Source organism: Rhinopithecus roxellana, chromosome 5 (genome assembly GCF_007565055.1).
Source record: "Rhinopithecus roxellana isolate Shanxi Qingling chromosome 5, ASM756505v1, whole genome shotgun sequence".
Taxonomy (NCBI): domain Eukaryota; kingdom Metazoa; phylum Chordata; class Mammalia; order Primates; family Cercopithecidae; genus Rhinopithecus; species Rhinopithecus roxellana.
In genome coordinates, this window is record NC_044553.1 from 13,413,786 (window position 1) to 13,428,978 (window position 15,193).

Sequence of the window (15,193 nt, forward strand, 5' to 3'; positions counted from 1 at the left end):
AGACATGGATCCAAACTAGGAGACTGTGGCATCATACAGGCTGTTACCAGGTAGCATTTTAAGAAGGACATGAATAGAGACAATTAAAAAAACACAGTTTGTAGAGGAGATACGATAGTCACAAACATACACATCAAATAACTTTGCAGCCGAATAGGTAAAAAGAGCTTGTAGAAATGCAAAAACCTAATAAAATTATAGTTGTAATTTTTAAAACATCCCTTTCAGAAGTAGAAAGATTCACTACACAAAAAGATAAGTAAGGACATAAAAAAAAAAAAGAAAAGAAAAAAAAAAGTAAGGACATAGAGGAATTGAATAATATAACAATAAAGTAGATTAATAAAATCATGTGTAATTTCTATCCTACTGACATAGAGTATGAATTTTTGTAGAAATATAAATAGTACAAATATTGATGATATATGTATTTGACTACAAAGAAAACCCTTAAAAACATTAAAATATAGAACACTCACAGGCCACAACAAAATTAGAAATAAGTAATAAAATGTTGACTGAAAACATTTTGGAAGTTAAGAAACACTCTCTTAACTCCGGCATCAAAGAGACATTTAAAACTGACATTATATGCTATCTAGAAAGCATGGAAAGGGGAATGATTCACATTGAATATTTTGTATTAAAACAGTTTAATTTATAGTCAGAGAAAAATGTATAGCCTCCAATTCCTTCATGTTTAAAGAAAATAAAAAATCAAATAATTTAGACCCATTGTTATGGGCTGAATTAAATCTCCCCCAAAATTCTCGTGTTGAAATCCTACCCCTCAGAAAGTGACTGCATTTGGAAATAGGGCCTTGAAAGAGGTAATTAAGGTAAAATGAGCTCCCACGGTGGGTCTAATCCAATATGACTAGTGTTCTTATAAGAAGAGGAGATTAGGACGCACACAACACACTTAGCAAGGGATGATGCCATGTGAGGACACAGTATAGAGGCAACCATCTGGAAGTCAAGGAGAGTCCTCAGAAGAAACCAAATGTGCTGACACTTTGATCTTGGACTCTAGCATCTGTAACTCTGAGAAAATAAAATTCTGTTGTTTAAGCCATCTCTCATGGCAGCTCCAGCAAATGAATATGCCCATCTTAAGAATTAGTAAAGGAGGCCAGGCACAGTGGCTCATGCCTGTGATACCAGCACTTTGGGAGGCCAAGGCAGGTGGATCACTTGAGGTCAGGAGTTCGAGACCAGCCTGGCCAACATAGCAAAAAACCCAGTCTGTACTAAAAATACAACTATATATATATATATATATATATATATATATATATATATATATACACACACACACACACACACACACACACACACACACGCATATATATATATATTAGCTGGTCATAGTGGTAGGGCATCTGTAGTCCTGGCTACTCAGGAGGCTGAGGTAGTAGAATCCCTTGAACCTGGGAGGCGGAGGTTGCAGTGAGCGGAGATCGAGCCACTGCACTCCAGCCTGGATGACACAGTGAGACTCCATCTAAAAAAAAAAAAAAGAGGAAGAATCAGTAACAGAAAAATAAAATAAACCAAAGAAAGTAAGTAGTAGGAATTAGCAAAGACAAAAGATAAAATTAATAGAACAGAAAACACCAAAATAGAAGAGAAAAGCCAAATACTGATGCTATGAAAACAGCAATAAAATAAATAAACTGCGATTTGTTGAGATAGAAAACATGCAAGATTAAGAATGGGAAGTACAGAGCTACAAATAAATACAAAACAAAAGAGATGAAGATAATTATAAGAATACACCATGTAAAAATCTGTGACAGCAATTTGATAACCTAGAAGAAATGACTTACTAACAAAATGAGCAAAATTAACCCAAGAAGAAATAAAAAAACTTGAAAAGAGTAATTGCTATGTAAAATATTACAAAGGTAATTGAAGATGTGGCACTAAAAAAATCTGATTATTTAATAGCTGAAGCTTTTTTATTGAAAGAAAAATATTCAATAGGTCATTTCAAAGAGAGTTTGCAGGCCTTGAAGCCAGGAACTCTAAAGGCTATGACAAGAGATTGAAGTTCTCCATAGGATGCCATAGTCACTCAATAGTGCTGTTTTCCTGAAGGGATATAAGACTTAGCCACTCATAATCATACTGTGATGTGGTGACGTGGGAAAGTAAATACATGTCTGAAAGTTTTAAAAAATTTAAAAATTAAAAGTGTTGATCTTACAGCTGAATGCAATCTAACAGTTAGCAGAGATAATTCTAATATCGTTTACATTATTTCAGATTATAATAAAAGATGGAAAGCACCCCAATTTGTTTTGTGATGTTTATATAAGTGTAATACTAAAATTTGATAAAGACAGTCAAGAAGAAGAGATCACCATGGGAGAGGGAGCATTAATCTAATTTATAGTATTAATGTAAAAATTCTAAATGAAATATAAACAAATTGAACCCAGCAATATATTAAAAGAATAATATTGTATGGCCATCCAACAATGCAAGGGTTCAATATTAAAAACATATATATAATTTATTATATTACGTAAGAAAAATAATATCAAATACTAAAGCAGCTTTAATAAAATTTAATAGTGATTTCTAATTTCAAAAACCTCTACATAGAACAGATCAAAACTGTGTGAACACAATTATAATTATTGGCTAAAAATTAAATGCAAATGACTTTTTAGATGATAAAACACTCAAGGACAGTCCTATTAAAACCAGAAAAAGAGCCAATTCAATGTTGTTTTGTAGGTTTAAGAAAAAATATTAGGAGAAGAAAATAAAATGGAAATAACCAATATAGATACCAGAAAATAAAAAAGCTAAATGTATTTGTTCTTGCTGATCATAGAGTTGAATACCTAAGAAACATAAGTTTAAAAACTACTGAAGAGGGGAACTTGGCAAGGCGTCCAGTTATAATGTACATATAACTTATTATTATAGCAATAAAAAGCAACAGAATGTTGCCAAAATTTCATTTAGAATAATGAAATAACTTAGACTATTAAGGCATGTATTTAAGAACATAGCTATAAAACCTGTATGACATATGAAAATTGAAACCTTTTGCTCTTTGAAAGATAATTTCCAACAACAATGTAAGCAGATTACAACACATAAGACAAACCACAGACTACAAGAAAATATTTGCAATGCACATATCTGACAAAGGTCTTGCATCTCAGCTATATAAATATCATTCATAACTCAACAATAAGAAAACAAACAGCCCAATAAAAAAAGGGGGCCAAATATTTGAGTAGAAAAAAATCACAAAAGAAGATATACAAATGGGTCAGGTGCGGTGGCTTTCCCAGCACTTTCGTAGGCCGAGATGGGTGGATCACTTGAGATCAGGTGTTCAAGACCAGCCTGGCCAACATGGTGAAACCCAGCCTCTACTAAAAATAGAAAAATTAGCTGGATGTGATGTGATGGCACATGCCTGTAATCCCAGGTACTCGGGAGGCTGAGGCAGGGGAATGGCGTGAACCCGGGAGGCGGAGCTTGCAGTGAGCCAAGATCGCGCCACTGCACTCCAGCCTAGGTGACAGAGTGAGACTCCATCTCAAAAAAAAAAAAAATACACGAATAAATGCTCAAAGTAATTAGCTACCTGGGAAATGTAATTTAAAATCACAGCGAGATGGAACTATATATCCACTAGAATTCACTACAATTGAGAAGACCAAGAATGCCAAGGATATACAACAATTGGAAATCTCGTACAGTGACAGTGAAAATGTAAAATAGCACAAGTTTGGAAAACTTTTGACAGTTTTTTTAAAATTTAAAGAAGCCCCTACTATATGACTAAACAATTCTAATTCTAAATATTAACTGATGAATAAAGAAATATATGTCTAATAAATGAATTGTACACTAATGCTTATGACAGCTTTATTATGATAGCAAAAACTGGAAACAGCCCAAATGTCCATGACTAGGTAAAGAGATAAACAAAATATGATAAATCCATGTAACTGACTTCTACTCATCAATGAAAAGAAACTACTGATACTTTAAAAAAAAAACCTGATAAATGTCGAAATAATTATGCTGAGGAAGCCAGGTACGGAAGTGATTTTATATATTATTCCATTTTTATGAAACTATAGAAAATAATTTATAGGGACAGAGAGCAAATTTGTCCCAAATCTATAAGGACGGGGTTTGGGGGAGAAGAAAAAAAATGAATTACCCAGTGACATGAAGAAACCTTTGAGGAGGATGAAAATGTTGTGAAATATGAGAATTTCAGGAATAAACAGACGCTTCTAAAAACTCATAGAAAAGAGCAGAAGGGCTATAAAGGATCAAGAATTGGAAGGACATCAGAACACTCAATCGTAATGATTCAAATCAAAATGATATCAAATCTAGAATTGTATAACAAATTACAGTAATGATCAATTATGAGGAGTTACAAGAACCGTTTTTTTTGTTTGTTTGTTTGTTTGTTTTTTGGGGCAGAGTCTCACTCTGTCGCCCAGGCTGGAGTGCAGTGGTGCGATCTCAGGTCACTGCAACCTCTGCCTCCTGGGTTCAAGAGATTCTCCTGCTTCAGCCTCCCAAGTAGCTGGAATTACAGGCACCCGCCACCACACCCGACTAATTTTTGCCCTCCCAAAGTGCTGGGATTTCAGGCACAAGCCACTGAACCTGGCCAAGAAGCATATTTTTATTTCACCATTCATGCCTACTTCCTCAGAAAGCTACTGGAAAATGTATTCCTTCGAAATGAATTTAAGCCAAATGAGAGTAAGACATGAGATACAGATAAGAAGAGCTAAAAACAGGTTAAAAAGCAACAGAATTCCTGGGAAGATCATGAAGCAGACTCACAAAACGACAGTAGTGTGGCAGATCATAGAGAAAGAAGGGATCTAAGAAAATGTTTTCCAGGGGAAAAAATGAATTTATAGGTTATTCTATATACCTGGTTACATTGAGAAGAGATTTACAGCTCTACCAGAGAGTTTGAATAAGAATTAGTGTTAAGTACCTGGGGAAGAAATACAAGCAGAGAAAAAATGAAGCAATTATTAAGTCTAGGAAAAGTTTTATAAAAAGGAAGTAAAACAAAAAGTTTCACAAAAATAGGAAGTAAAGTCCTAGTACACTAAGGAAGTATGAATAACATTTGCATAGTCAAAATAATGTAACCAAAATAATAAAAGTTGAGATATACCTACATTGGTAGAAGAGAGAGGAAGTGTGTGTTTGGGGTGCAGGCAGTTATAGAAGAGCTAAATATTCCTCTGCTCTACTAGGAAGTCATTGAAATTGACTGATGGTGTCCACAACTGAAATTTTAAAACTAGTTGTATTAGTACGTACTTTAGAGATATGGATGTAAAGGACAGAAGAAAGAGCCACAACAACACAGAGCAGTTGCCACCGAGGAACAGGTACCACGAAGGTGGGGAAGGGTGGGGCAATTTCTGTTTTTCTCTGTAAGTGTTTATAGTATAATTTGACTGTATTTTGATCATGAGAGTGATGGGATGCTATTGATATTTTTTGAAGTCTTCACTGCCAGTTGTGTGAAAAGGGAAAGAACAGAAATAGGGAGAATCTTTAGAAGGTGTAATGGTGCAGGCAGAAGATGACAATGCTTGGTCTAGGTTGGAGCACCAAAGATGGTCAGAAGTGGTGGAATTAGAGATATATTTGTTGATGATAAAATTGATAGAACTTGCTCATCTACTGAATATGGAGAGTGAGGGAAAAGGGAGTCGTGAACGATTTCTAGGTTTTTGACTCAAGCAGGTATATACTTGAATGGTATAGTCATTTATTAAAATGGAGAAAGTCTGAGAACTAAATGTGACAGAGGAATCCATACTTCTGTTTCGGACATGTTGAGTTTGAGAAAGTGATTAAAGGCAAGGACTCTGGAAGAAATGACTTGAGTTTGAATCCCAGATTCACCACCTACTAGCTGTGTGACCCTGAGTAAGTCATTTAACCTCTCTGTGTGTCATTTTCCTCATACGTGAACTATAATAGAAATAATAATTTATTTGCTTCATAAAGTTGTTGTAAGAATCAAACTGTTAATTAATTGGCAGGGATCATTGCGTGATTCACTGATTTATTCCAAGCGCCTAGAACAATGCCTGGAAGAGAGTGGGTGCTTAATAAATACTGCTGAATGAATGAATGGATGTCTATTACACATTTGAGAGGAGAGGTTCAATAGATATATAGACGTACAACTCTGGAAATTAGAGCCAGACATAAGTTGGGAGTCATCAGTAAATAAGTGTTAAGAAATACCTATTTAATATATATTAAATAGGTAGTTAAGAAAGCAGCTATAATATAAGGAAAGTTCTCCAGATCTTAAAACATACTGGAGCTGCAACATTTACGTGTGTTACTAGTATAAGTACTGTCTGACAGATCATTGCTACAGAAAAGATAGTTCAGAAACGAATGCATTAAAAGTGTATCAGGCTGGTGTGGTGGCTCACACCTGTAATCCCAGCACTTTGGGAGGCCAAAGTGGGTGGGTCATTTGAGGTCAGGAGTTTGAAACCAGCCTGGCTAACATGGTGAAACCCAGTCTGTACTAAAAATACAAAAATTAGCTGGGCATGGTGGTGGGTGCCTGTCATCCCAGCTACTCAGGAGGCTGAGGCAGGAGAATCGCTTGAGCCCGGGAGGCCAAGGTTGTGGTGAGCAGGGACTGCACCATTGTACTCCAGCCTGAGCAACAGGGTGAAATTCCACCTCAAAAAAAAAAAAAAACAAAAAGAAAGAAAGAAAAAGCATATCAGTTGGAGTAGATTATTCAAACAAACAATGGAGGTGGGGAAAATGAGAATATGCGGGGGATGGAGGGTGGTGGTGAAATCCAATCAGATCTTTACATTAAATTACAGCCAAAAAATTCAACATAGGCTAAGGAATTGAAAGTAAAATATGAAAACAAAACCCCAAAACTGTTGAAGGAATTATGGGCAAATATTTACACCAATCTTGGGATGGGGAATGTTAATGCCATGGAAGAAATCACAAAGAAAAAAATAGATATTATTTTTAATAGATGACATAAATATTTAAAACTTCTGAACATTAAAAAGTCATAAACAAAAATTTTAAAATGACAAACTGGCAAAATATATTTGAAATATGACAGATAAATGATTAATATTACATCATTATAATTTATTAAGAAAAGTAAGTTGCAGCCAGCACATCAAGGTTACTGACTTTTTATGATGTTTGGTGGCTGTGAGATTATAGAAGCATACGAATATGATCTTTATCAAGATGAGTTATCTAGTGAAATGAGTGTTGATAGTGAGGTGGAATTTCAACTCTATAGCTGAATTTATTATGCCCAAGATCTTGGTGATGTCATTAGGGAAGAAGAACATGAAGAAAAGAACTCTGGGAATTTGGAATCTTCGAGTAGTAAACCAAATCAGAAGAGGCTAATTGTCCTTTCAGATAGTGAGGTCATCCAGTTGTCAGATGGCTCAGAGGTCATCACTGTCTGATGAAGATAGTATTTATAGATGTAAAGGAAAGAATGTTAGAGTTCAAGCACAAGAAAATACCCATGGTCCTTCTGCTTCTCTTCAATCTAATGAGCTAGTTGATAAGAAATGCAAGAGTGATATTGAAGAGAGATCAGGTGTAATCCGAGAGCTCATGATTATAGAGGTCACTTCAAGTGAAGAGGAAGAAAGCACCATTTCAGAGGGCGATAATGTGGAAAGCTGGATGCTACTGGGATGTGAAGTAGATGATAGAGATGATATATCCTTCTCAACCTTGCGGGATGTGAAAACTCTGTTACTGAAGGAGAACATGGTATAAACTGGTTCATCAGTGACAAAGACATTGAGGCCCAGATAGCTAATAACAAATCACCTGGAAGACGCACCCAGAGATATTATTCAACCAACAAAAACATTATCTGTAGAAATTGTGACAAATGTGGCCATTTAACAAAAAACTGCCCCTTACCAGGAAAAGTTCATCACTGCTTCCTGTGCTCCAGGAGAGGACATCTCCTGTATTCCTGGCCAGCCCCCCTTTGCGAATACTGTCCTGTGCCTAAGATGTTGGACCACTCATGTCTTTTCAGACATTGCTGAGATAAACAGTGTGACTGATGTCATATGTTAGGTCACTATACAGATACTTGCATAGAAATCTGGAGGCAATATCACCTAACGACCAAACCTGGACCATCCAAAAAGCCAAAGACCCCTTCAAGACCATCAGCCTTAGCATATTACTGTCACTGCATGCAAAAGGCAATTATGGGCACAAGTGTCCAGAAAGAGAAGTGTATGACCCGTCTCCAATATCTCCATTCATCTGCTACTACGATGACAAATATGAAATTCAGAAGAGAGAAAAGAGACTAAAACAAAAAATAAAAGTACTGAAGAAAAATGGAGATATCCCAGAGCCATCCAAGCTACCTTAGATAAAAACAGCAAATGAGAACCCCCATCATTATATAAGGAAGGGCAGTGCCTCGTGGAAAAGCAACAGGTGGCCTCAATAAAATAAGGAAACACAAAAAGAAATGAAGAACAAGAACAGAAACTGGGAGAAGCACAGGAAGGCTGACAGACATGTAAAGTGGATGAGGATTTTCCTAGGGGCCCCAAAACCTGCTCTTCTCCTGGCAGTTTTAAAACCCAGAAGCCTTCCAAGCCCTTTCACCATTCATCACATTGCTTCACATCAAGAGAAGACAAGTCTCCCAAGGAGGTTAAGAGGGGCAAGAGAAGAAAAAGGAGAGGTGCTTGGAAGATGATGACAATGATAACTTATTTGTTATTAAGCAGAGGGAAAAAAAATGTCTTAAGCTGTCAGGCAGCCTCTGATGTGGCTTTCCTTTGTTCTTTTGGCCTTTGTGTCTATAACCTTCTGGCATTGTGATTATTATCTGTGACTAAACAAAGTGAGTTTTGTTTTTGTTTTTGTTTTTGTTTTTTAATTTCAGCCATTCCTAGATTTACTGAACGTCCGTGGAGATCTCAACTCTCTAAGTCCAACAGGTAAGAAAGTAGAAAGATAAACCTGGACTTCTCCTGTTCCAGGATGTCATCTTTACTCAGAATCCTAGGGCTAGGAAGAATAATTCATCTTTTCAAGAAAGCTTTTAAAAAATACTTCGGGGGAAAAAAAAAAAACGCATCAAAGATAATTCATCCTCAGCCTGAGTATGAAATTAAATCCTTGTAGGAAGAGAAATTAACACTAAGAAAAAGTCATCAGTATTTTTCAACTTTTTTTTTTACACTGGAAAGGACAATAACGATAAATTTATGTCCAGCTTTTCTTGCTGCTGAAGCTGTTTTCAGAATCTTCCTTTGGACAGAACATCACAAGCTGACTGTAAAAACAAAAATGTCATCATTGAAGCCCTGAAGAGGCAGGGAATTGGGCCTCAGCAAAATAGAGGTGAAGAGTCCATCCAGTATAAATGTCAGAAAACAGATTTCCTAAAACAAGTGAAAGAGACATAAAAAATTTTAACATAATCACAATGAAATCATTTTTTACCACTTCTACAGCGATGTTTCAAGTGGACAGTCACTCAGATCTGTAGAGATGAATATTACTAAAAACATTGTTTTGTTCTCTTGTATTTTTTTAAACTACCCCAAAATTATACAGAACTTTCTGGTACTTGTAGATCTTTTGTACTTCTCATACCCTAATGTCAGAATAAGAAAAATAAAATATCTGAAACAGAAATAAAAGTATAAGCATGCTCATAGAAGAATTGACAGAATACATAAATAGGAAATTCACAGAAGAAAAATACAAAGAAATAACAAACATATGAATAACTTTAATCTCTGGCAATTAATCAAAACCATATAACTGGGCAGAAAACATTTTTTGTATCAAATTAGCAAAAACTACAAAAATTATAATATTCAGTGTTACCAAAGATGTAGAGAAATTAGTACCCATAACACATTTTAGATGGGAAAACTCTCTAGTAGGAGTCTTGAAAATAAATATCAAAAGCTTAAACTTTGTTAGCATCTTTCATCCCAGCGTTTCATTTTTATGAATATGTTTCAAGAAAATTAAAATATGCCATTAAAAGTAATGGTGTGAATCTGGTATTTTTTAATATGAAAAGATGTCCAAAATAGATTACTAAGAGCAAAAAGGGTACAAACATAGTCTACTGTGGTACTGTTTTGTTTCAATATGCTGTCTGAAAGAGATCAAAATGAATACATTGAAACCCTAGAAATGATTATCTTTTGGTGGAAAAATTGGGGGTGACTTTATTTCAAATTTATACTTTACATACGCCAAACTTTCTGTAGTGGACACATTTCATAATTATAAAACATTTAAATTAAAAATTCAATATAGTACTATGTAGGATATTTCTAGTAGAAAAATTGACTAAGAGAGTTTGAGATTCAAAATAATGGTTGATGAAATGTAATATTATAATTGAAATTCATTCACGATAAAAAAAAATGGATCCATGCAAAGATCATCAAAGAATGTGAAAGCCATGAGGTGAAAAATTGATGGGGAACTTTATAATGGTTGTATCAGTGTGGCAGCACTTGGGCCCCTGGATTAAGTTTTAGCACCACTGAAAGTGGGACAATCAGACATTATGTGTCTTGTATTGTGATACATTAGGATGTACCTGGCACTACCCATAAATATTCTTGAAGAAAGAAAGACAGGAAGGAAGGAGGGAAGGAAAGAAACAGGGAAGGAAGGAAAGGAAGGAAAGGGAAGGAAGGAAGGAAGAAAGGAAGGTGGGAAACCTAAATCTAATGAAGTTTATATACGTAACAGTTAACAAATAATATAGGGGGATAGAAAAATAAGCTGAACAACGTTACCAGGGAGCTAATAGACGAATCAGAATGTGAGAAAATCAGTAAGATTAGGCCGGGCATGGTGGCTCACGCCTGTAATCCCAACACTTGACCTCGTTAACAGATAACGAGGTCAAGAGATGGTAGCCACCATCTCTTGATGGTGAAACCCCGTCTCTTCTACAAATACAAAAATTAGCTGTGTGTGATGGTGCATGCCGGTGGTCTCAGCTACTCAGGAGGCTGAGGCAGGAAAACTGCTTGAATCTGGGAGATAGAGGTTGCAGTGAGCCGAGATCGCACCACTGCACTCCAGCCTGGGTGACACAGCGAGACTCTGTCTCAAAAAAAAAAAAAAAAAAAAAAAAAAAGACCTAGTCCTTTTAAAAACTAAATGGTGCAAAAAAATGGAAGGAGGGATGTATTATAGATTAAAAGAAATTTAAGAAATATAACAACCAAGTATGATGTTTGGTCCTATTTTGGATCCTGATTTGAACAAACTACAAAAATTCATATTTTAGGCCAGTCAGAGGAACTTGATTCTGGGTCATGTTACATGATACTAAAAATTTTTTTGTTTATTCTGTTAGTTGTAGTAATGGCATGTTACAGTTAAAGTATCCTTCTCTCTCTACTAAGATATTTGTGATTAAAATTATACAATGTCTGGAATTTGATTTTGATGCTCCAAAATTTAAAAGGGAAAAAAGGTGTCTGTACTTGGTGGGGGAAGCTATACCAATGAAATAAAATTGGCAAAATTGTAATGACTCTTGAAGCTTAGTGATGGGTACATTAGGGTTCACTAAACTGTCTTCTCCACTTTTGTGTATATTTGAAAATTTCCCTAAATAAAATGTAAAAGTAAACTTAAAATTATTAGCACAGATTTTCAGTTGAAGAAAATAAATGTTCCTGCTCATAGTTTTGGTACAAGTGGATATTGTTCAAGTTTGCTAATATGAACATTTATTATTTTTTAGAAATTGAGATCTTGTATCTCTGACTGGGAGAGTTATCTGGAGACACTTAGCTTAACTTGTAGACAGACACAGATTTTTGAGATGATAAAAAACTTTATAGAATAAAAACAGATTGTGAAAAGATGTTGTGGGAAGAGGTATATCTGAAAATCCAAAGAAGAATATATAACAGCCTCTTAAGGCAACACACATTCTCAGTGAGGTATTTCGTAGGAATAACAGAGACATTCAGATTCCCTAAGAAGAAATAAGTGTTGCCCAAGGTCCTACATGTCCCAAGAGCATCTTGCTGGGAAAGAATGAATCAGGAGGTTTGTTTTGTTTTGTTTTGTTTTGTTTTGTTTTGTTTTGTTTTGTTTGAGACGGAGTCTCCCTCTGTCGCCCAGGCTGGAGTGCAGTGGCGCGATCACCGCTCACTGCAAGCTCCGCCTCCCGGGTTCACGCCATTCTCCTGCCTCAGCCTCCGGAGTAGCTGGGACTACAGGCGCCCGCCACCGCGCCGGGCTAGTTTTTTGTATTTTTAGTAGAGACGGGGTTTCAGCGTGTTAGCCAGGATGGTCTCAACTCCTGACCTAATGATCCGCCTGCCTCAGCCTCCCAAAGTGCTGGGATTACAGGCGTGAGCCACCGTGCCCGGCGGAATCAGGAGCATTTTTAAGACTGCAGTCCTCTTCCAGGATACTGCATGTCTAAATCCAACAAGAAGATGTTCTTCGAGATCTCTGAATTGGGAGGCTGCAAGCTAACCTCGTGTCTTCTATTACACAATTAGCTCAGTACATTTGCTCTGCACCTTTGCTGCCCACTAGAATGTAAGTGTCATGAGGATAGGGCCCAGGCTTGCCAGAGTCACCCTCATGACCCCACCCCCTGCTACAAAGCCTGGCACATAGTGAGTGCTCAATGAATACTCTTTGACTAATGGATATAGTACCTTTTTGTTACAAAATGATTTCCCAATCCCCTCTACCCTAGTCTTAGTATAAAGATTTGTTTTTTATCGAGAAATGGCAAATAAGGCTTTGGACCCCCTGAAGATTAAATACTAAAATCCCCATAACAATTTTTTTGTTGGTGTTCTTACAGGACTGCGTGAATTCGAAGGACGTTTATAATGCCTCATAATGCTTTAGGAAGTGAGCCAAGAACTCCACCATCACTAGGAGTTTCAAAACCTTGAGAACTCTTCTCCCGGTGTGTTTAAGAGTATGCAGGCTCATTCTGCGCAAGGAATGTACTGGCTTATGTTGACATCTTCGTCTTTCCCTACCTCCCCACTAAGTACTACGGCAGTTTCTTTTCAGGGTCATACACGATTCCTGCAGCCTTTTTGGTGTGTGGAAGATAGCCCTACATGCTTCCCCCAGCTCACACGGCTCTAATAAGAGACAATCCCCGCAACACAGTACAGTTTCTCAGCAGGATAAAAGCTAGTTTCTAAAAGGTAGTATTTCTCTCTTGAGAAAGTATAGTTTGTAACTCTGGCACTATCAAATTTCCAGGTCATCTTTTCTTGCTGGGAAAAAGAATCCTTATGAAGAGAAGTTGCTCCCTGGAGGGAGAAGAAGGCAACAATTGCCCCCTGAACCGACCCGGCGTCCTGGAAGGATGGTTACAATGGATCCCAGGGAGGCCGCCAAGCTGTTGGGCAAAGGAGGCATGGGTGGCCACAGAAGGGGAGATCCCTTAAATGGAATGACTCGCGTGGCCCTTCAGTAAAGCTCTCACAAACCGACCAGTGCGGTCACCAGCCATGCTCTGATCATTTTCAAGTTGTTGAAGTTACTCAGCGGATTAATAGGATATTGCACTGGCTTCCTCAAATGCACATACACAGAATCACTTAATGCCATTTTCAAGGACAAAAAAACAAACAAACAAACAGAGAGAGAGAGAGACCGATCCAAACGCCCTGCAAGTGAATAGAGAATAATAGCAGCATAAAACAGACCCGTTCTCCTTGCCACCAAGCAGCGCTGCCCCACCGACCAAACAGCCAGCTCAAGTCTCCTGTCTGTCCAACAGGGAGAACACGTGATCTCTCATGGCATCTGCCTTGTACACTTTCAACTCTCTGCTGTCCCATTTCTTCTTCGTTGGGTCACCTCAGAAATAGAGAAGGGGCTGTGCTAAGGAAAGTTCCAACTGAAAGTGCACACCCAATTTCCAGCCTCATTCTAGGCCAGAGAACACAACAAGGCAACTTCTTTGTGACCTCTGGAGTTTACCTTAATTTTTCAAAAGTCTAACTAGATCTAGTAAAGGGAGGGAAAAAAAGCACTTGAAGTAGAATTGCCTCCTGGATGCCTGATTCAGGTAGAGGTTTACAACACAATTATTTGGTCATATTTACCTAATGTCTTACCTGCTCTATTATCTGTTTTTTCAGATGTGTGCTGTTTTTGATTTTTAATTGCTCTTATTTACCAAATGTCTTATTCATTATATTATCTGGTTTTTCAGATGTGTCCTCTTTTTTATTTCACTGTAAAGAGAGTCTGGCCTAGCACAACTGGTGACTCGCTTAATAACCCAAGAACTGTCAAGCACCCTGTCCAGGTTGAGCTCAGAGATTCCATAGCTGTGACTGGTGTTTCTTTATATCTTTATCCTTTATATCTTATAAAAAGCATTGCTTTTGATAAGAACTAAATAGCTTGCCTTCAAAGGGAAATTTTAAATACTGACAATTTATTTGATAAGAATCAAATATTTTTGTGTATCAAATGCCTTCAAATGTTCAAAAATATTGTTCCTAAGGTATCCCCATCATTTTCTAAAAACAAACAAGCAAACACACAAACCTTCAGAATCTTTTGTAATTTAAAGAAGTTACATTAGTGCTTACATTTCCAAAAATACCCATGTGGATAAATATAGTCTAATATGTCCATGGGAAAAGCTAACAAGGGAAAAATATTTCCAAAAAATACAAAGTCAATGATAGACTGAATGAACGAATATAATATACTTGATAGTGTTTTGGATGTTCTATTTTATGTTTTGCCATTTTTTTTTTCACTCAAATACTAGATAGAAAAAATATTCTGGTATTTCTATTCTTTCCTAAGAAAGTCTAGGTTGCTTTACTTGTGGCCAAGCACAAAGTTAGCTAGAATCCTTTAATAATATAGCTCACTGTATAGATTCAGATAAGCTATGTGAAAAATCATGTTTAACAAAAGATCATAATGATATAGAGAAAACACCTATAGCAGAGCACTTGCAGTGACAGCTTTTCTTCTCCTCTTTTTTTAAAAAAAGTTTTATTGTGGCTGGGCATGGTGGCACATGTCTTATAATGCCAGCACTTTGGGAGTCTGAGGTGGGAGGATCACTTGAGCTTAGGAGTTCGAGACTAGCCTGAGC

At 36.7% G+C, this 15,193-nt stretch overlaps 2 pseudogenes; both read left to right on the forward strand.

Moving 5' to 3' along the window:
* The first annotated feature begins 1,984 nt into the window (after nucleotides 1-1,984).
* Nucleotides 1,985-2,110, forward strand: LOC115898011 (annotated as a pseudogene).
* A 5,113-nt stretch (nucleotides 2,111-7,223) lies between these two features.
* Nucleotides 7,224-13,543, forward strand: LOC104656574 (annotated as a pseudogene).
* The last annotated feature ends 1,650 nt before the right edge of the window (nucleotides 13,544-15,193 follow it).